The following is a 21428-nucleotide window of genomic DNA, read 5'->3' as shown; positions in this document are numbered from 1 at the left end:
ATTGTTTTACAGACTTCTTTGAGCATATTATCATTCATTTCTAATACATTTAGGCCATGCAAATTAGCAGTATTTTGAATATCTAGCTCTTTTGCTTTGCTCTCTATAGACCAAATTTTATATGTCCCACAAGCCATCAATTATGGATTGAAAAAGCCTAACACTGTATGTCATTTGAGTCCACCTAACAAGGTTAATGCATTATGCAAGAGATGTAACTGTTATTATTCCATCCATGATTACTATTCAAACAACATCCTATCTTGAAATGATTCCGCCTTCCTTGGGATAGGGACAGCCCGCTAATAATATGAATATCTTCTCTGTTCAGCTCGAGCTCTCACTCTAGAGGGCTGTTTTCTGACAGAAAGTTGTCAGAATACAGTAGTGTGACAAACAAGCGCAGCCCAGGAGAATATAAAGACTGCTCAGTTGTGAAGAGAACCTGGAGGACCCACCTTTTCTGTTGAAGAGGGGGTCTCTATTAAAATTGAACATTTAACCTCTGTTCTTCCATTGTCATTTCTCATCACACCAATGAGAAGGAAGAAATATGCCAATATTAACTATTGCTTCTGACATTTTCTTTTTAAAAAGCCCCGCAGTGCAATACAATATGACTGTTTAATCTTTATAATAGAAATGACAGGTAATTAAGCTTTAGCGTTTGCCATTCTCACTTTTTTTCACCATCTCACTATTGTCAAGGCTTGACGATCTGACTTGTTTAAATACTACTTCAAGAGTTTTCAATGAGAAAACATTGTACAAATATTTTAAACAAACAAATGTAAGAAAACACCTTAAAGTGGATATACAGAGCTTTATCTAACTTTGTGTTTTCCAGATATCTTGAGAACAAGTCACAAATTCTAAATTAACACAGAATTCTGGTTAATATAGTCCCAATATCTTGCAAACCAAGCCCTGCTTGGGAGTAACATCATTTATTCTTTTCAGAATGATAATATTATCAGTTAAAAGCAAAACAAAACAATTGCAGAGCTAGGCTGCAAAAACATAAGTGACTTTGGATGATGTACACAAAAACTACAACAAAACCTCCCCATAAAATACAACCTCTGCCCCTGCTAGGATAAACAATTATCCAACTCACAAAACAAACAGACACACACAACAGCAAAGCTCATCTAACTCCTGACTTATAAAAGGCTAACCAAATTGAGGCCATCTGAATCTCTGGGAGATTGTGGTTTCACTGGGAAGATGCTGCCTCTGAGAAGGCATGGGTCCAAGGTCCCTCTAGATTGCATGGTTTGATATAAAGGATCAGCTGCTGCCACTGTCTGTTTCCTCAGGGCTGCGCCCCACACGTGCTTGATGCACGCAATGCGTGCATGTGCAGTACCCAAAAAACAATATGGCAGCACCTATGGTGCTGGCGATAGAACTGGTTTGGGGGCATGGCAGGCTGAGTTACTACCTACTCAGCCAAACTGGTCCAAAGCAGTAGGGACCCACCTCAGGAAAGGACCAAGAATATAGGTAGTCCTTGACTTACAACAGTTCGCTTAGTGACCGTTCAAAGTTATAAGGGCATTGAAAAAGTCACATAATCATTTTTTACACTTATGACCATTGCAGCATCTCCATGGTCATGTGATTTACATTTAGATGCTTGACAACTGACTCACATTTACGACAGTTGCACTGCCCCGGGGCCACATGATCCCTTTTGCAACCTGACAAGCAAAGTCAGAGAGGAAGCCAGATTCACTTAAAAACTAAATTACTAGCTTAATAACTGCAGTGCAGAGGTGGGTTCCTACCAGTTCGCACCGGTTCGGTAGAACCAGTTCGTCAAATCTACCGAACCGGTTAGAAGAGGTTCCACCTGTGGACCCGGAAGTAAGTTCCGGAACACCTGCCCCGGCCCTGTCGCTCACTCGCTCACCCCCGCCCATCTGAAAGCTGCTCCATCGCTTGCTCCCCCAGCCCGTCTGCACTATCCTAGCCTCGCCCACCAGTCACTGATTGGCTGGCTCACCAATTGCCCCACCCTCTTCTAAGAACCCTATCTAAACCCACCTACCTTTTTTCCTGCTTGGCTCTCTATTGCTGCCTGCCGACTCCAAGGAGGTAAATAAACTGCAACTAAGCATGGGGCGAGTGGGGGGGGGGGCTGCCGCGGCCCTGCACTATAAGTGAGTGTGGTGACTTTTTGTGGCATTGCAAGGATTGTGGGCTCACTTATAGCGCAGAGCTGCAGAGCCACCAGAAAGCACAGGCGCAGGGGTGGGGATGGCGGTGGGAGCTTATGAGGCGCAGCCGGCATCTTTGACAAGTTCAGGGACCTCACAAGGCCTTTGCAAGGTCCCTGGACTTGCCTAAGATGCCTGGCTGCCAGAAAGCATGGACGGGGGGGGGGCCGTGGAGATGGCTGCGGGAGCTTACACAGCATGGCCATCATCTTTCACAAGTTCAGGGATCTCACAAGGCCTTGCAAGGTCCTTGGACTTGCCTAAAATGCCTGGCCACAGAAAGCATGGTTGTGGGGGTGGGGACAGTGGCTTACGTGGCGCAGAAGGTCTCCTAGGACCTCCTGTCTCCCCGTGCTCAGAAAAGCAACTCTGGGAAGGTGCTTTGGTGGTGGCAGGCATCCTCTAACCTGCCTGCTAGCAAAGGACTTACCCGGGCTTCCTTTTCTGAGCACGGGGATATGGGCAGTATTTTGCGCCATCCGTCTCCCCATGCTCAGAAAGGCAACTCTGGGAAGGTCCTTTGGTGGCAGCAGGCGTCCTAAAACCTGCCTGCTAGCAAAGGACTTACCCAGGCTTCCTTTTCTGAGCACACGGCAACGGGCGGTATTTTGCGCCGTCTGTCTCCCCATGTTCAGAAAAGCAACTCCAGGAAGGTGCTTTGGTGGTGGCAAGCATCCTAAAACCTGCCTGCTAGCAAAGGACTTACCCGGGCTTCCTTTTCTGAGTACGGGGGGATGGGTGGTATTTTGCACTGTCTGTCTCCCCCTGCTCAGAAAAGCAACTCTGTGAAGGTACTTTGGTGGCAGCAGGTGTCCTACAACCTACCTGCTACCAAAGGACTTGCACAGGCTTCCTTTTCTGAGCACGGGGAGACAGACGGTAGTTTGTAATGAGGTAGTAATGAGGGGTCCTGGGTGCTCTCTGACTTTGGTACAGACATTTCATTACCAAACTAGGTAACATCAGCAGTGCTAGAAGGGAGTGGGGTTGGGGTAAAAGAGAAGAAAGATAGGACAAAAAGGAGAAAGAAGAGAAAGAGGAGCTGGAGGATAGTGGGATCCTTGCTGCTTTCTGAGCTTGGTGGTTTTCTTACAGACATTTCATTACCAAACTAGGTAACATCATCAGTGCTAGAATGGAGTGGGGTTGGGGGGGAAGGAGGAGGAGGAGATGGACAAATGGAAAAAGATAAGGAGGGAGAGGACTGTGGGGTCCTTTGGTGTTCTCTGAACTTGGTGGTTTTCTTGCAGGCATCTCATTACCCAACCAGGTGTCATCATCAGTGCTAGAAAAAATGGAGTATACAGAGAAGAGGAGAAGGGCGACAACTGTGTGGTCCTTGGTGCTCTCTGAGCTTCCTTGTTTTCTTGCAGATATTTCATTACCCAAACCAGGTATTATCATCATCATCAGTGCTAGAAAGAGTGGGATATATTGAGAAGGGGAAGAGGAGGGGGTGGGGGACAAGGGAGACGACAGCGGGGTCCTTAGTGTTCCCTGAGCTTGGTGGTTTTCTTCCAGACATTTCATGACCCAGCTAGGTATCTCACACCAATGACAATAAAACATCTGCAAGCAAACCACCAAGACCACAGGACACTTATTTCTTCATTTATTAAATTTATAAGCCTCCTTCCACAATGACTGGCCTCAGAATTACATCTACACAATCTCAAATTTTATTTATTGTGTATAGAATATTTTAATGGTTTTATTTTAATTTATTGTTTGTAGAATATCTTTTTTTTATTATTTTTAGGGAATTTTTATTTATTATTTATAGAATGTTTATTACAAGAAATGTTATTCCTTTTTGCAAATGTTTTATTTGTGATGCAATATGTTGCTTTTAAGTGTACAGGTTGGTGCATGGTTTATGTGTCTCAAGGTGGCTGCTTTTCTATGGCCAGGCCAGGTTGGTGCAAGGCAGCTTTGCCAGATTTTGTGTGTTTCTGTTGTTGTTTGGGTAATTGTGAGGTGGTTGCTGGTTCTGTGAGCTTCCTGGCACTGTCCTTTATAATTTCCCACAATGCCTTGATGGTTTTTATTCCAGTGGCTTTGTCTTTCCTGTTCTTAGGGTTAGGGAAAAAAACTGGTTTCATCTGCAGTCTTTTGGGGGGAAATTGTTATTTTTTGGTGTTTTCCTACCACTGCCATAGTTTGTGTGTGTGGGTGTGTAATGTCCCTCAGTTATCCTAACATTAATAATGATCAAGTACTAATACTATTTCCTTATACATTTTAGTGACCTTTCCTTACATAATTGGTGTTTTCTTTCATATTTTTAGATTTCTAATTGCTGTTTCTGTTAGTTAGCAATTGATAAAACAAAACCCACGTGAAAAAGTATTCAAAGCCTTCTTGGTTGCAACAAGATCCGGAACCCACTACTGGGACATAACCTGGGAGATTCTAGGCAATTACTATCCTAAAACCCTTCCTCTTCCTAGAATCCAGCTTCAGACACTGCTGACTCTCCTTGGAATGTGTTTCTTCCTTCCAAGGAAACTCCTGCATTACTGTAATGCATTACACATGACTAACCTATTGACTGGTTATTAAATCAGCCATGTTGCACAAAACATAATCAATGAGTTAGCATACTAAACCAAACCATTCAAAGCACAATATAATTTAATGCAATGTATAAAACCTGTTTTTTGTCTTCCAGGATGGAAATATATATCACATTTCCATTTTTGGCAAATATTTTAACATCTAGTCTTTATCTTGTTTGTACCTTGGCGGAGGGGAGAAGGAAATGTTTATCAAACCTTTCCTCATTATTAGATACATAGAGGCTGCTTTTTCCCCTTCCTCTTCCTCTCCCAACTCTTACTTTTTTTTCAAAAAGAAAAAAAAAGAGAAGTTGGCCAAGAGCTTTCTTCTTAAATGTATATGTACCATAAGCAGGAATTATGTTTACAATGTTTTTGGCAAGCTAGCATATAAACATAGGAAACATATAAATCACAAATTGAAATAAACACAGATAGTGTTTAATACTGGTATTTAACACAAACAAATACTTTGGGATGTGCCAAACAACAATTTCAAAAATGTAAGCTTTGCCACTCTACTTTAGTTTATTTTATTCTGAGGTCAATTATATTCTACTGTCTTATAAAATTTCACAAAACTTTTTTTTTGGGGGGGGGAGGCTATCCAACAGTTATGTTGAAATAAAGAACTTCTTAGTAATGGACTGACATTAATTTTTAAAATAACATTTTTGTCCAGCTAGATGGGCATGATCATCTCCAAGGCATTCAAAAGATAAATGGTTTCTCTACAAGCTCTGTGAGGCAGATCACGTGCAATAAAATGTTTTGAGTTGATACATTAACTATGAGAAGCCCCTTCTGACAAGATTGTGACAGTACAATGAGCAATATTTACAGCAGATTGCTGTAAACAAATTGATTTGTTTTCAGCACCAAAAATCAGGGCTGGGGAATTCTGTTTTGCAAAGCTAGGAAATGCTAGTTTCTAAGATCTATTTAGGATGTTGTTTCATTCCCCCTCCCCATTTATGTTTTGGTACGCAGAATATACCATATATATGGCAAAGCTGCCATAAGCAAAATTCTGAAAGTAAAGGTGCTCTAAAAGAGGCAAAAGAAGAAAAGAAAAAGGGAAAGAAGAAAAATAATAATAATAGATAATACCCAAAAGTTAAACCTCACAGAGATTCAGGTGAGTATTTTAGAGTTTTCCTCATTTATACAACCTAGCATTAAAATTCTAAGCTTTAATATAAACGGCTGTGACAAAATGTCTTGGGAACCAACACTCACATATTTTACAGAAAAATCTATCTTGTGAAAATGTTACAATTGGTAATCATCATTTATGGTGTGTGTGTGGGCGGGGGGGGCAAGAGTTGCGTGTAAACTAAACAAGCACAATTGATATAACTTATTATAAAGTGCTACTTTTGTAAGATAAAATAAATATTATATTATATTGTTTTTAAGAGACAAGTGGAATCAGTAAGTATCTGAATTTTATTCCAGGAACATTAGTGATATACTGTATATTAATGGCAAATCTGAAAAGGTTTGTTCTTACACACCTACTTAAACATGTCAACAAAGCTGGCAGATATTAGACAAAAAGCCAGCTATATTTTGGTCTGTTTTATAAACAACTTTAGCCTGATTGTGAAATGAAAATAAAAAGCGCCACCATCATGATTCCTTAAGAGATAAGTCAATGCAAGTATTAAATGCGTAGTCATTTGTTTTCAGTTTCTGCCTTTCACCCTATTATGAGCCTTAGGGGTTAAGTGGTTAGAATGCAGTACTCCAGGCTACTTCTGCTGACTGCCAGCTGCCTGCAATTTGACAGATCGAATCTCAAGGTTGACTCAGCCTTCCATCCTTACGAGGTTGGTAAAATGAGGACTCAGATTGTTGGGGGCAATATGCTGACTCTGTAAACCTCTTAGAGAGGACTGTAGAGCACTGTGAAATGGTATATAAGTCTAAGTGCTATAACAATTGCTATCACTATTAAAATCCCTCCAATGAATTATTTTCTAGTAGCAATAGCACTTAAACTTATATATCGCTCCATGGCGCTCTCTAAGGCTAAGTGTTTTACCCCCAACATATTGCCCCCAATAATCTGGATCCTCATTTTATAATAGTGTTCTTGATTTCTCGCAGGGAGTTTCATAGCATTTAATGCTGCTATTCATATCATGATGTTCAATTGCTGACTCTGAATAAATTGGAACCGAAATGATGCATGCTTCCATTCCTGTACTAACTGCCCACTGAACTCACAATTTTACAGCCTGTTGAAGGTCTCATTATTTAATCTTGACCTACACAATGACTCTTATCTATGCTGAGATATTTCTCCTCCCCCTCGTGCCTTTTTCACATTTTCCCAAGTGTTAAACAAAATAAGTAAATCATATATTTTACATGTCTACAGGCCTTTTAAGTAATGCATATTTTTGGCTAATTTGTTTTATTTTATCAAGCCATAGATTCCTTTCCCGTACTGTTAAATAGGAAGGAGGACATGAAGAAAGGAAAGCACAGTCCCAGTTCATTACATAGTCTGTGGAAAATCTTAAGCTTTTCCACAAACACAGTGAAGTGGTAGAAAGTTTGGAACTTATCCAAAAAAGTGCCCTACAGGCTTTTCTGCCAAACTAACTTAATATGCAGTATTAAAAGCGGATAAAGTGGTTTAACATGTAAGTAATACCCTTTTCATTTATTCAAGACACTAGCTTTATGCCTCTTCCATCAAACTGAGCAGAATTATAACTTCCCCTATCATGAATTCTTTGGCAAAGATAATGTCCATGTGATAATTTATGACTTTCAGAAACCAGTTTTGTCCACAATAAAAATAAGCAAATATGAATTCATGAAGAAACACAAATAAAATCAGGTTTTTTGGTAGTGAGTATTGTGTGTGTGTGTGTGTGTGTGTGTGTGTGTGTGTGTGTGTGAGAGAGAGAGAGAGAGAGAGAGAGAGAGAGAGAGAGAGAGAGAGAGAGAGAGAGAGAGAGAGAGAGAGAGAGAGAAGGCTGCTTTAGTAGACAGCAAAAACATGAAGAATTTCATTCTCCAATGGTGACCATTCCATTTACCAGATAACATCAATCTTTCTACTTTTATAATTTGTTTCCTGAAATATTAAATTTCCTTTGTTCTGTAACAAAGCAGAGAACATTCTTGACAAGTCAAGAAAGAATAAAACAGGTCATTGATATTGTATGATTCTATATTGTTCCCAAAGCACAAAAACTTTAGTAGGTAGTCAACTACCATAAGTTATAGAATGGTGAATTGTAACATTACTCACCCAAGACATGTGGAAGCACAAATTTAGGATTACAATTGCTAAATGGCTAGAGGCAGAGGTGGTATTCAGCAGGTTCTGACCAGTTCTGGAGAACTGGTAGTGGAAATTTTGAGTAGTTCAGAAAACCGGTAAAAACCACCTCTGAATGGCAGTGATACATCTATTCTCTGCCTCCCGAGTCCCAGCTGATGGAGAGGAAATGGGTATTATGCAGTAACCTTCCCCTGGAGTTGGGAGGGAATGGAGACTTTATAGTATCCTTCCCCTGGAGTAGGGAAGGGAAAGGAGATTTTACAGTATTCTTCTCCTCCCACGCCACCAAGCAATGCCAACCAAGCCATCCCATGCCCACCAGGCCAGCCCCACAGAACCAGTAGTAAAAGATTTTGAAACCCACCACTGGTTAGAGGAGTCATTTGACTGTAGTTCTGATAGTTTATATAAGTTTTTTTTTTAAAAGGCTCTTTGTAGTTATATTTTTGATTATTAAAAGTCTTCCTCATCCTCCCAAGAAAATCACAACTTCACAAAATTATTGAAAAATATATGTGTATATATGTGTGTATATGTATGCACACACACAAAAAATCTATTTTAGCTGGGAATAAGCATATGGTCTTCAAACACTTCAAAGACTTTTTCATACAGTCATATTAATTACTTGCGTATTTCAAGTGTCTGATTGTTTTCACATGGAATTATTATAAGTCTGAGACTATAAATAAAAATTCCATATTATCAAATTTAACTTCAAATGCAACCCTTTTAAATGGAATTTTTTTACACACTTCCTAATAATCAAACAACCATTAATCAAGATTACAACTCTGTTCATATTTGTCCCCTTTACTCAGAAATATTAAGTCTTTTTAATTCAAGTTCTGCATTAAAAAAAATCCATATTAACCAACCTGGCTGAAGTTTTTTGTTATCTCCCAGATGCAAATCAGCTGTTCAAATGAATCATTAACTTCTTGCCTCGACAGAGATATGGCATCCAAGATCTTTTAATAAATGCTTTGCATGAAAATCTCAGTGGTTTTTACCCCTCTCTTTTAAGTATACAATTTCTAATATAAGATTATCTTTCACGGTGTGCTGTGGCTGATTGGCAACAGTAAGTACATGCTAAGAATTTGTCTTTGACATTTAAACTTGAATATCCCAAGTATTTCAGCTGATAAACATAAATTAGATGAGAGTCGTATCATCTAGTTGCACATATGTATTATAACAAATTTAACCTGCAATTTGCACATACAAGTATGAATGGCAAACCAGTGAATTTAGTGAAGGTTATTTACGCTTCAAACTCCACTACATTGTATACTTCATTTGTAATCAAAGCTGACTGCACAATAGAAAAGGGAGGGGGTGAAAAACACTTGTATTTCCTGTTTTTAATAGTATTTAAATTATCCCCAACTCACTGGAGAAGAGCCTAATACTGGGAAAGATTGAGGCCAAAAGCAGAAAGGGACAACAGAGAATGAGGTAGTTGGATGGAGTCACAGAAGCAGTCAGTGTGAGCTTAAATGGACTCCAGAGGATGGTAGAGGAGAGGAAGGCCTGGAATAACCTTGTCCACGGGGTCGTGATGGGTCAGACACGACTTTGCAACTAACAACAAAAAATCATGCCTGTATATTGTATGTGTCTGCATGCACAATAAAACCAAATAGAAATAATAGTAACAAATTAACATTCATTCTGGCACTCATCATTGTCACACTAATTGAGTCCCAAAAGCCAGATTGTGATAGACTGCTAGAAGAGATGAGAGTGGGATCTACCCTCTCCTTGGACTATCCTAGAAGAGTAGAACTCTCAGAACACCTAGCCACATGCTCTTGATAGGGTGAAACCCAGAACAATATTTTTGGGAATCTTGTACTGCACAGACAGAATCTATCTGTAAAGTCAGTTTCAGGTGTAACAGTATGTGGGAATGAATTTGAATTTGAGACAGAAGGAATGGCTGCAGACAAAGCCATGATCAGAACAACAGCAGTTGAGCCTGCAGCAGGAGTTTGAGCATTACAAACATCTCTGAAGGAGTCACTCAATTTTGTGGCTGTAAAGGCAATGGGGGATAAATGTCCTTTCAGACTTTCAAAGGTTCTGTTAATATCACCTTACAATAAATTAGAGTTAGTTCAGCTTCTTGTCTAGAGTATTTTGCAAAGCTGACATCAATCAAGTCTTGCAAGTCTTCTCTCTGGCCACTTTACTCGATAGGGTAGAGTCCTACATAATCCATGTGGCAGAGTGAACATCACTAAGTATGCTATATATTTCCTTAAGATCCAGAGACTCAAACATTTCCTAGGTAACTTTCCAAGCTGTCACCTCTGCCACCTCATTAAATTACAAACATCTGGCTTTCAACTCAAAGCAGATACAAGTATTATGCACAAAATGACATTTATGCCATATTAATTCTTACGAATTTATGGCATGGATTCATTGCAAATTTTACTATGTCACAGTTGATCCAGTATTTCCATTTTCAAATGTACTAGAAATAATATGTTTTTCTCCCAAAATAATGTGTATGACATTAGAAAGCAACAAATGAGGCATTCTGATTTTGTTTTTTGTGGCTCCACTGGGGAAAGATAAATGTTACAATAATCTGACTGTCAAGCAGTCCTGAACAATGTTATGCATTCTAGCAGGAGGTAGCCCAACAGAAGCAGCAGGAACCGTATAGGTGTAATGCTTTCCCACTAGTAGATAACTTACCTAAAAGGTTCCTTTGCTAAAGCTAAGGACAGAACTGGCTGTGTAGCTGTTACTGAGTAATATTCCCAGTGGAGCAATTAAGTACAAGCAAAAGTCTAATAAACCAGATAGCTGTAATTCTGAGAAATAAACTTCTCTCCTGGTACTGCTTTACTTCCTGCTGCTTTATCGAACAACTTTTTTTTTCTTGATCTCACATGTAAATCAATATAGATGCCTGACATTCAACCATAAGCAACTAAAAAAATAATAATCAAGCATTTAATAGGAGACACTGATTTCACAAAAATGGTGACTGAAAAAACCGCATTGCCAAACAATGCAACAAAGGGATGCAATTTACAAGACACTGAATACATCTATAGTTACTGAGCACGTTTTAAGGAAATGTATGCATGTGTCATGCCTCTCAATTAAATGAAATTAAGCATGTATTTTGTCAACAGTGTTAAATTACATTTAACTTATGTTCTCATTGTCTTTGTGAACATGTAACAACAATTTAAATCCTGTCTCTCTAACATAAGAGGAAATAGGGTAGTTTTATTTTTCAAAATGACTAATACTTGTATAATTAGACTCTCAGATCACTAATTTATCTAGGAATCAAATATGAATGCAACACAGCTGTTTACTTTGCTTTCACAGTAGCTAGTGGCAGTATAAAAAAACAAGACAGGCTTGAAAAGCTGGAAGTTTGATCATTTCAAATGTCTCAAGATGTAGCAGAGTAGCTCATGTCCCTAGTTTTGTCCAGAAATCTGATTTCTTTTGTTCCAAGTTCAGAATACTTCAGAGCAAAATGTAGTGTTTCATGGTTTTGCAGGTTCTGACTACAAATATTTTAAACATTAAAAACAATCCTCAAGTCACCACAGATTCCATTGTTTCTACCCTCTATCATTGACTGCAAATAGACTAAGAACAGGCTGGTGAAGCTGAAAAACGGTGACTAATTTTCCAGTTCCCCTATTAATAAAAAATTTGTAACAGATACTTTTAAAAATGACATGCAATTGATTTTACCCTTGTTTTTTAAGAAAGGGTGAAATTAAGGTAATAAATAAAACCTATATTCTTATCCCAACACCGATAGGTAAACAGTATAAGCTACTGGGTACAATGCCATCCAAAGTCCTGGAATGGATTACGGTCAGCACCTGAATTGGTCTTGACCAGAAGCAAGACAAACTCTGCATGCATGCACAGAAAAAAATGACGCGGCGGAAGAAATCACCGCTGCCGTGTTTATTTGGCACCCAAGGATGTGTTCGTAACATGAGTGAAACATTTAGCAGATTTTTTTGGTCAGCACCCAAATTGTTAATCATCTGAGCTGTTCAGGACCCGAGGTCTCACTGCATATATACAGGGGGGCGGGGGGAATGTAAATTTAGGCCTCAGACAACTTAATTGAGCCAATTGCTCTCATATTAATCTTTCAAAGTACAGTTTACTGCAAGTCACAGCTAAGTATATGTAATTAAGATGACCCCCAGGCTCTGAAGACTCATTAATTTAGCTTTTCTTGCTAATTGCTTTTACCTATTATCAGATATAGTTACCTAGTTTCATTTTATACTGAAATCAGATTTCCCCTCTTTTTAATGCCCTATTGTAACATTTAGTTTGGTAGCTGAATATCATGGATAACACAAGGTATTTTGCAGGCTGAAAAATGTTAGAATAGAAGATCAATAGAATATTCCTTTTATTTTATTTTCTAATATACAGTGTTTGATTTTGCAATACCATTTGTTCCAAAATGTGGAACATCTTTCTTGATGAACACAATTTGGAATAGCTTTGAGCATAGATTCAAATGCTATTAAGCTTTTTTGACTGCCTTAAATACTATGAGAGTAATTACTCAACAAATTTAGAATGAGCAGAATTTATGGTTTTGATGGGTACCTTTGATTGTTTAGCAAAATAGGTTATTTTTTTGTAAGTACTAAGAAATACAGTATATTGCTGGGAATAAATGTCTATACATAACAAGCCTCTGGGGGGGGGGGATATCATGTATATGCTAAATGATAGTGATGGGGAAGAGAGAAGAAATCTAAAATATATGTAACTTTCCAAAAACCAAAAATCCCTATCCTAAAAATAATTCAGTACAATATATAGACTGCGATTTGTAGATTAATTATAGTTTATTAGTAAGCATTTTAAAGGTGCAGTCTTAGAATGGAAAACGAGGAAAATCTAATAAACGAAAGAATGTCCAAAAACCTGGATAGGTGAAGCTAAGACTCAGACTTTAACAGATGTATCCCAAAACTACCTACATATGATAGTTCATTGTATAATCATTATGCTAAATACCAAGCTATTTCCTGTGTGGTTTCTTTCTAACATACCATTATTAATATTGTTGGCTTGGTCATTGAAAAGCTTTATTCACTGGGTGATTCTGAACAGAACACATAAGATTCTGACAAGGAGATATGCAGGCAGAAAGTCATTTTTGTGAATAGATAATTTATGGATCTATCCAAAGTGGTATTCAGCCAGTTCTGACAGTTTCTGGAGTACCAATAGCGGACATTTTGAGTAGTTCGGAGAACTGGCAAATAGGCTGGCCCCGCCCCCGCTGCATCCCAGCCTCCCAGCTATCTTCTTTTCTTGCCTTGAACAGGAGGATGGAGCTGGAAAGCAGGTTAGTGGAGTGGGGAGGGAATGGGGAGTTTGCAGTATCCTTCCCCTGCCATGTCCACAAATCCCTGCCCACAAATCCCCACCCACAGAACCGATAGTAAACTAATTTGAATTCCACCACTGGATCTATCTCCAAACATAAAGGAGAGAATGTTGAGAGCCAGCATAGACATATCAGATTGGAACAATGTTGCTTCCCTCCTACTAATTGGCCAAGTGTTCTATCTCTCAGGCTGGGGGGTCAAATAGTACGCCCCTCAGATAGGGTCCGCAACTTGGGAGTCCTCCTGGATCCACAGCTGACTTTTGAACACCATTTGTCAGCTATGACCAGGGGGGCATTTGCCCAGGTTCGCCTGGTGCACCAGTTGCGTCCCTACCTGAACCGGGAGGCTCTCACAACAGTCACTCGTGCCCTTGTGACCTCTAGGCTGGAGTACTGCAACGTGCTCTACATGGGGCTGCCCTTGAAGAGTATTTGGCGACTTCAGCTTGTCCAGAATGTAGCCACGTGAGCGATCGTGGGTGCGCCTCGATTCACCCACGTAACACCTATCCTCCGCGAGCTGCACTGGCTGCCTGTTGATCTCCGGATTCGCTTCAAGGTGCTAGTTGTCACCTACAAAGCCCTTCATGGTATTGGATCTGGGTACTTGAGAAACCGCCTACTGCCAATTACCTCCACTAGACCAATAAGATCCCACAGACTAGGCCTCCTCCGAATTCCATCAGCCACCCAGTGTCGACTGGCGACTACCCGGAGGAGGGCCTTCTCTGTGGCTGCTCCGACCCTGTGGAACAAACTCCCCATGGAGATTCGTACCCTCACCACCCTCCAGGCCTTCCGCATAGCCCTTAAAACCTGGCTGTTCCAACAGGCCTGGGGCTAAAGACTTGCAGCCCCACTTCGAATGGTATGATTGTTGTGTTTTTTTAACTGTGTATGGTCTTTATATTTTGTAACTTTGTTTTTTCCCCTCCCTTGAATTGTGAGCCGCCCTGAGTCCCTTTCATGGAAAAGGGAGGCATACAAATAAAGTAAATTCAAATTCAAATTCAAACAAGCTTGAGAGTCTCTCAACATTAGAACACCTATTTCTATTGATCACATGGAGAGAAAGAGGGAGAGGCAAAGAGATGGAGGGAGAGAGAACAAAGTAACTTATTCAAAACTTCAGCTGTGGCTTCAGTTTTACACCACACAATCAGATTTTAAGGCAAAAATAACAAATAAGAGGTAATGGAATCACTCTAAATACAATGATGCTTACAGCTTTTATTTCTGAAGGTGTTAAATACATTGCATGACATTTTTGAAGCACATTATTGTCCATCTTTAATTAAAATTGGCTCTCCCATTAAAAGCTTTTTTTTCTTGAGGGTGGCAGATAACTGTTCATTAAAAAATAATATAATGTACGTTTGAGTTGGTTTCTTTCCATGTGTCCAGAAGTCACAACTTTATGCCAACAAACATCTGGGTATGTGGCATTTAACTAATTGGCACTAGCTATATGCCCACCCATTAAACAGGTTTTTATGCTAATGTTTGTTTTTTTTTCAAATAATCAGTGACTGGTATCATTAAAATAAATCAGTTTCCTAGGAGATAGGAAATTGAAACAACTTTCTTGATTCACATGTTCCAATTAAGTAGATGCAGATAGTAATAATAATTTATATTTGCAAGCATTGTTCTGAATTTCTTTTACATAAACAATGTTTGGAGTGACAGTGTACTTGCAATAGATACCATTTAGTGATAGACAGTAAAAGGCTGACCTTTGATAGGGCAATGAATAATTCCACTTACAAAATACATTAAGAGTTCCTAAATGTCCTTGTGTAAATAAAGAATGCTTTCTGAAACCTACTGAGCAAATAATCTAAAGATACAATTGTGACCCTTTTGGTTTTCTTTAGCATTTATGAAGTTTTAATGTTGCACCACAGCATTTTCCCCCTCTCAATTATGTGTGAAGCATACCACTTCACAATTATATTGTTCTGTGGAGTGCAAGGTTTAGTCAGATGAGAAGAGCTGATGTTACTCATAAGTCACATGCTCCTTCCTTGCTCTGTTAACAGGGAGTCTTGGAAAACATTCATCTATCCCATTTTAAAGAACTTTCTTGATTCACATGTTTCAATTAAGTAGATGCAGCTAGTAATAATAATTCATATTTGCAAGCATTGTTCTGAATACAGTGAATAGAAAATACAGTGCTTATCTTTACTGCTATCTGACTAGGATTTTTGATGTTTCAGTTTCCTAACTTTATGCCGCTATTATGTTTGTTTCCCAATAATAACTTAAAATTAGTGCTACTCTTGGCAATTGCCACTGGTATTTATGTTATCATTACCATATTAATTATATTGTTAACATTTTATTGTATTTTATGACTACTTTTTAGTCTTCTCAAACATGTATATTCTATGTGGTGTTATCTGGCCTAAGATTATAATAAAGCATTGTTGTTGTACTTATCTTTTATACAGATTCAAGAATCTGAAATTTAAAGTTTTCAGCCAACTGAAGATGTATCTGAAATGTATTTAAGAGGCAAATTATTGTGGACAATCACAAAGGGTTCAGCAGTCATACAACCAAATCCATTTTACTTTAACCAAATGAGAAGTTATTTCGATAAGAAATGGGATATAAAATACCAATAGCTAAGAGCAGGACTAAACTGGGATTTGACTTTTTTTTAAAGATAGCTAGTGTTTTATTTCATGTGTTCTGGAACAATTTATTTATTTATTTATTTTTATTTATGTATTTACATGCACATATTTTCTCTAAAATGTCAAGGTAGCTGATATGGAGTTGCCTTTATTTTAACCCCACTACAATACTGTGGGGTAGGTTAGGCCCAAAGCATAGGAACGTGAAGGAATCACAGGAAATAGGAACTTGAATCTGAATTTCCCAATCAATTTCTAACACATACATACATGCATGCATGCATGCATACACACACACACAGACACACACACACAGACACAGACACACACACACACACACTATACATATATAAACATTCATATGCATGCACACAAACAGCACCTAGATAAGCATTCATAAATGCACATTCATAGTATCAACTTAAATATATTTCTCCTGAAACCTCCTCTTTAGAAATTGTAATGACAGCAACAAAGGTTGTAAGAAGCTTGGTACCTGTGCTGGACAGGTAGCTGAAGCTGAAGAATCTTGAGCTGGGACAATGAAAGGAGATTAGTTTTGTGTCCCTGATCAGGAGCAAACAGGGAGAAGAAAAGCTGAATCCTACAATAGGAAAGGCATGACTTAAAATGCAAGAACAAGAAGGAGAACTTCATCCTGAACTGGAAGGCTACAGAAGAGGTGGGTAGTTATGATGATAAGTATTATGCTTGAGCACCAGAAAGAGGGAGAATGAAAAAGCAGAAAATGATGGGGACATGGAGGAGAAGCGGCAGAGAACATGACTGCCAGAGTCTGAGAGTAGAAGGAGGTGTGCAATGGACAGAGGAAAATGATTGGGAGAATGCTGTCCTAGCCACTTTAGATAAGAATGAAAAATTGCTTTACTTGTTTTAAGAGTCTAGCTAGATTTGGCATTTACTGTCTACAAGCCGTGTTTGTGTAGAAGATACCAGACATGGTCATCTTAGTCAGTTTCATAAATAGAGCACCAGGAATACGGAGCCACAAAGACAGAAAGATCAACATTCCTTAGAGCTGACCAATGGTTGAGAAATAAAATATTATTTTATACGTGAAACTAGATTTTGGATCTTACAAATAATGAATATTCTTTCTTCAAATTTACTATCTGAAAGCTATTTTTAATTTCACAGAAAGTTCTTCATTGAACGTTTTGCAAAAATCCCTTCTACTGAGTAAATAACTCCCTTTTTAACCTATAAATCTTTTCTGGTTATAGAATGTAACTTAAATATAGCTAAGCAACATGGCAATATCTTCGATTTCTATGTTAATAATGATGCAGTACTTCATATTTTCTAAGTACCATATTAACATTGGCTAATTAATCTCTAAGGCATGCTCTGAGGTAGACTGGAGAACAATTTGTATGTTACTACAATAGTTTGTGGAACAAAGTCATGAAGAGTATTTAAGAAATTACATAAATTCCATCAAGCCTTCAATACTCAAGAGCAGAATTTTAACAGGCTCTCTCACAAGTGTAGCAGTGGTGGCTTTTTTTTTTACTTATATGCAACCATGCAAAGAATTCACTCTAGACAGGAGTACTTTTTTTCTAATGGAAAATGGTTAAATGTTAGGCTGCTTATAGAAATATATAGTAAAGGTAAGGTTCCCCTCGCACACATGTGCTAGTCGTTCTCGACTCTAGGGGGCAGTGCTCATCTCCATTTCAAAGCCAAAGAGCCAGCAGTGTCCAAAGACGTCTCTGTAGTCATGTGGCCACATAACTAAACACCAAAGGTGCACAGAATGCTGTTACCTTCTCATCAAAGATGGTCCCTATTTTTCTACTTGCATTTTTACATGATTCTGAACTGCTAGGTTGGCAGAAGCTGGGACAAGTAATGGGAGCTCCGTTACGTGGCACTAGGGATTCAAACCACCAAACTGCTGACCTTTCTGATCGACAAGCTCAGCGTCTTAGCCACTGAGCCACTGTGTCCCTAGAAATATATAAGAAGCAACTATTTTTTTTATACCTATTAACAATTATATGGCGAACAGGTTTTCTACACCTGAATAAAGTCAGGAATGAATTAAGAAGTCAGTACATTTTTTTTTCATTCAAAAGTACATGAACTGAAAGGTCAAAAAGTTTTTGTTCTTTCTAACATTAAACATAAAGTGTTAGTAACAATATTTGTGACATATTTTTATTGACCAATTCTCTAACTACAGTGTTCCATACACATGGCCCAAATGTGAACCAGTTCATTAGAAAGCTTTCCTTTCCAGTGCAAAATCAATTTGTGTAGCTAGTATACCTCATAAAAAGGTTTTAAAATGTCATTGTACCAAAATTAAATAGAAAGATCCTCCTAACAGAAAAGCAACCAAATTCAAGATATTTATGTTTTCACATTTAAACAAAAGAAGAATTCTTTGGTATTCTCTTCTTTTCCTTCATTCCCAGAAAGAACAGATCTCTGTAGCTGCAATGCTTAGTCTACTAAGAAATACATTAAAGTAATTTTCTCAAGGAATTTGATGTTTCATGCTTCCACCTTGCCCCATTCAGAAAGACTGAGATCCATGTTTAGTATAAACCCTGCTAACATTTATGAGACATTCTTTTGTCTCATAAACTTTTACTTCTCCTCACTGAGACACTCCATCCAAAACAATTAAGGTATCACTAAGCTCTTTATGACATGAAATTGTCCTCCTTTATAAAATCATCCCCTCTGTTTTGAAAGCATGTGTCAGGTTCCGAAGGGTTAATGAAACCAGCCAAACACAGAAACAGTTTGTAAATGCAGTTTGTATTCTTCCTATGGCGCAAACTGACCAACAAAGCACTAAGGCAATGAATAAATTATCAGAGCTGCCCCCTGTGCTTCCCATCACCTTTTATACCTACGTTGGTAATTAAAATAAACCGCACCCTGTGCGTGAGCACACCCCATCACCTTGTGACCCAGAGCGAAAACCACCCAGCAATTAATCATGGATTGTTAGCAGGAGTTTCTTCAGCTTGTGGAGGTGGGACGGTGAGTCTTGGCAGCTGGCCTAGTCTTTTCCCCTGAATGGCAGCTCCAGGCCTCTGGGTTAGCTGGAGCTGACAGCATGCTTTATATTTATAGATTGGTTCAAGTGGTAAAGCTTCAGATATGGAGTCTTAAGGATCTAGCTTTTCTATCAAGTCTGGGGTCCTGGTGTTGTGTGTGAGCCATTAACTGACTGTGTTGTCTGCAATGATCGTTAGTGATATTGTAGTCATTTCTGTTATTTACAATTTTGTTCACTGTTTTTATTTCATTTTTCTTAGCTGCCCTGAGTCATGTACATGAGATGATTGTCTATATAAATTTAATAAATGAAAGATTCATCCCGTCTACTAAGACTCACATTCACCACATTTTATACTGGGAAGGGTAATCTTTGACCCAAAGACCACATGTGAACATCAAATTGTTATGTTGTATGTCTCCTAAGCATCTTTGGATCACACCAAGAATCAGAATGGCATGCTTAAATCATTCATTTATTCATTTATTCATTCATTCAAAGTACTTAAGATGGCAATTAAACAAGCTTAATTTTGGTCTTAGAGGACATTTAAACATTGAGTTAATATTCATCTAACTCCTTCCTCTAGAGAGAAAAGAAAAAGTCAGGAGCTTCCAACTAAGTAAAAAAAAATCTCTATCCCTCTTTATAATTTTAATCTTCAATGATGGGTATAAACCAGTGGTTCCCAACGTGCGGTCCATGCCTCACGGGGGGGATATTTGATTTTTATTGGGGACAATTTTTTTAAATTTGTTTAAACCAAGTTAATGGTCTCTTAGGCTTCCTATCCATGTGTAGGAGTTCACTTTCTGATTAGTAAGAATTGTATGTCACGGAGGGGGGGGGGAATCAGGGTTTTAGAGATGCTTAGGTGGGGCATGACCAAAAAAAGGTTGGGAACCATGGTATAGACCATATAACTAATGGCATATAATCCATGATCATTTTTCCATCCTATACATTCCCTTCCATCACTATCAGATTTTATTTATTTAATTACAGATTAAATATTTATGGACCATTTCCTCTCTTGAAACATCATACATGGATTCTGTCCCACCAATACGAAGACCAATTTTGTTCTTACATGCAAAATACAACTGAGGAAGCGTTTCTCATACAAGAGCAACCTACAGCTGTGCATATGAAGGAATGCAAAACATGAAACAAGCCTCCAACAATTGTAATATTCTTTCCACTGCAGAAATATGCTCTCTATAACTAAGAGAAAGACATAATAAGGCTTCCTTGAAAAGTTTTGCCTTTCACCACTGGCACCCTACTTGAGTACAAAACGCAAAACATTCATTATTTTGTGGCTGAATAGACAGGCTCCAATGATAGCTCCCAGGAACCAATTAAAGGGGTTAACTGAGCCATGAGACTCCATAAATGAATCCAATTCCTTTTTTCTTTATTTTCAACCAAAGCGCTGACATAAAGCCAGGAGAGAAATGCATAAGCTCTGCGAACTTATATAGTGACAAATGACTGTATTACCACTACCAATAATGGGTCTTTCTTTTCCAGACACAGGGAAGTTCAATGAGATTCCTATTGTCTTGTACCATTATGAAAAAAGAGAACATGAGATGTCTCAACAATATAAGCACAGTGTATTACAAAAAAAACAACGGTCGAGTAGCAACAACTCTTTATTTTGCATTGGCAAATTCTAACTCCTCCCTGGCTCTTTTTGCAAACACAAATGTTCAATTATAAAAATCTCAGCACAAAAATAAAAGGATATAGTAAAGATTGTAGTGGATGAAATTCTCAAATAGAGGATATGATGTTGATCAGGATTCTGATAATTATGGCAATTGATGAAAAAGGTTGAAGGCTGAAATTCTCAAATAGAGAGCATAATGTTGATCAGGATTCTGATAATTATGAAAATTGGCCAAAAAGGTTGAAATTACAGAATTAAAATCCAGGCCTTAGTGGGTCTTTAGGATTGTGGAAAGTTCCATAGGCACTACAAAAATCAGATTAGGAACACAAGTTGAAATAGGGAAGAAAATGATAAATGAGCACCTGTCTACCCTAGACAAGTTCAAATCACCAGGGTTCTGAAGGAACTGGCAGACGAGATCTCAGAACCACTGAACTATATCTTTCAGAGATCCTAGAGCACCGGGGAACTGCCAGAGGACTGGAAAAGAGCTGATATGGTTCCCATATTCAAAAAAGGAAAAAAAAATAGATCCAGGAAACTACAGACCTATCAGCCT

General features: G+C 38.4%; 1 protein-coding gene across 2 annotated transcripts in view; it reads right to left on the bottom strand.

Moving 5' to 3' along the window:
- Positions 1 to 21428, bottom strand: part of GRIK2 (glutamate ionotropic receptor kainate type subunit 2) — a 515180-nt gene that overhangs the window by 242444 nt on the left and 251308 nt on the right. The gene's annotated exons all lie outside the window — the stretch shown is intronic.

This window comes from Thamnophis elegans, chromosome 4, assembly GCF_009769535.1.
Source record: "Thamnophis elegans isolate rThaEle1 chromosome 4, rThaEle1.pri, whole genome shotgun sequence".
Classification (NCBI taxonomy): Eukaryota; Metazoa; Chordata; class Lepidosauria; order Squamata; family Colubridae; genus Thamnophis; species Thamnophis elegans.
The sequence above is the reverse complement of the archived record's forward strand: the minus strand, read 5'-3'. Positions and strand labels throughout refer to the sequence as shown.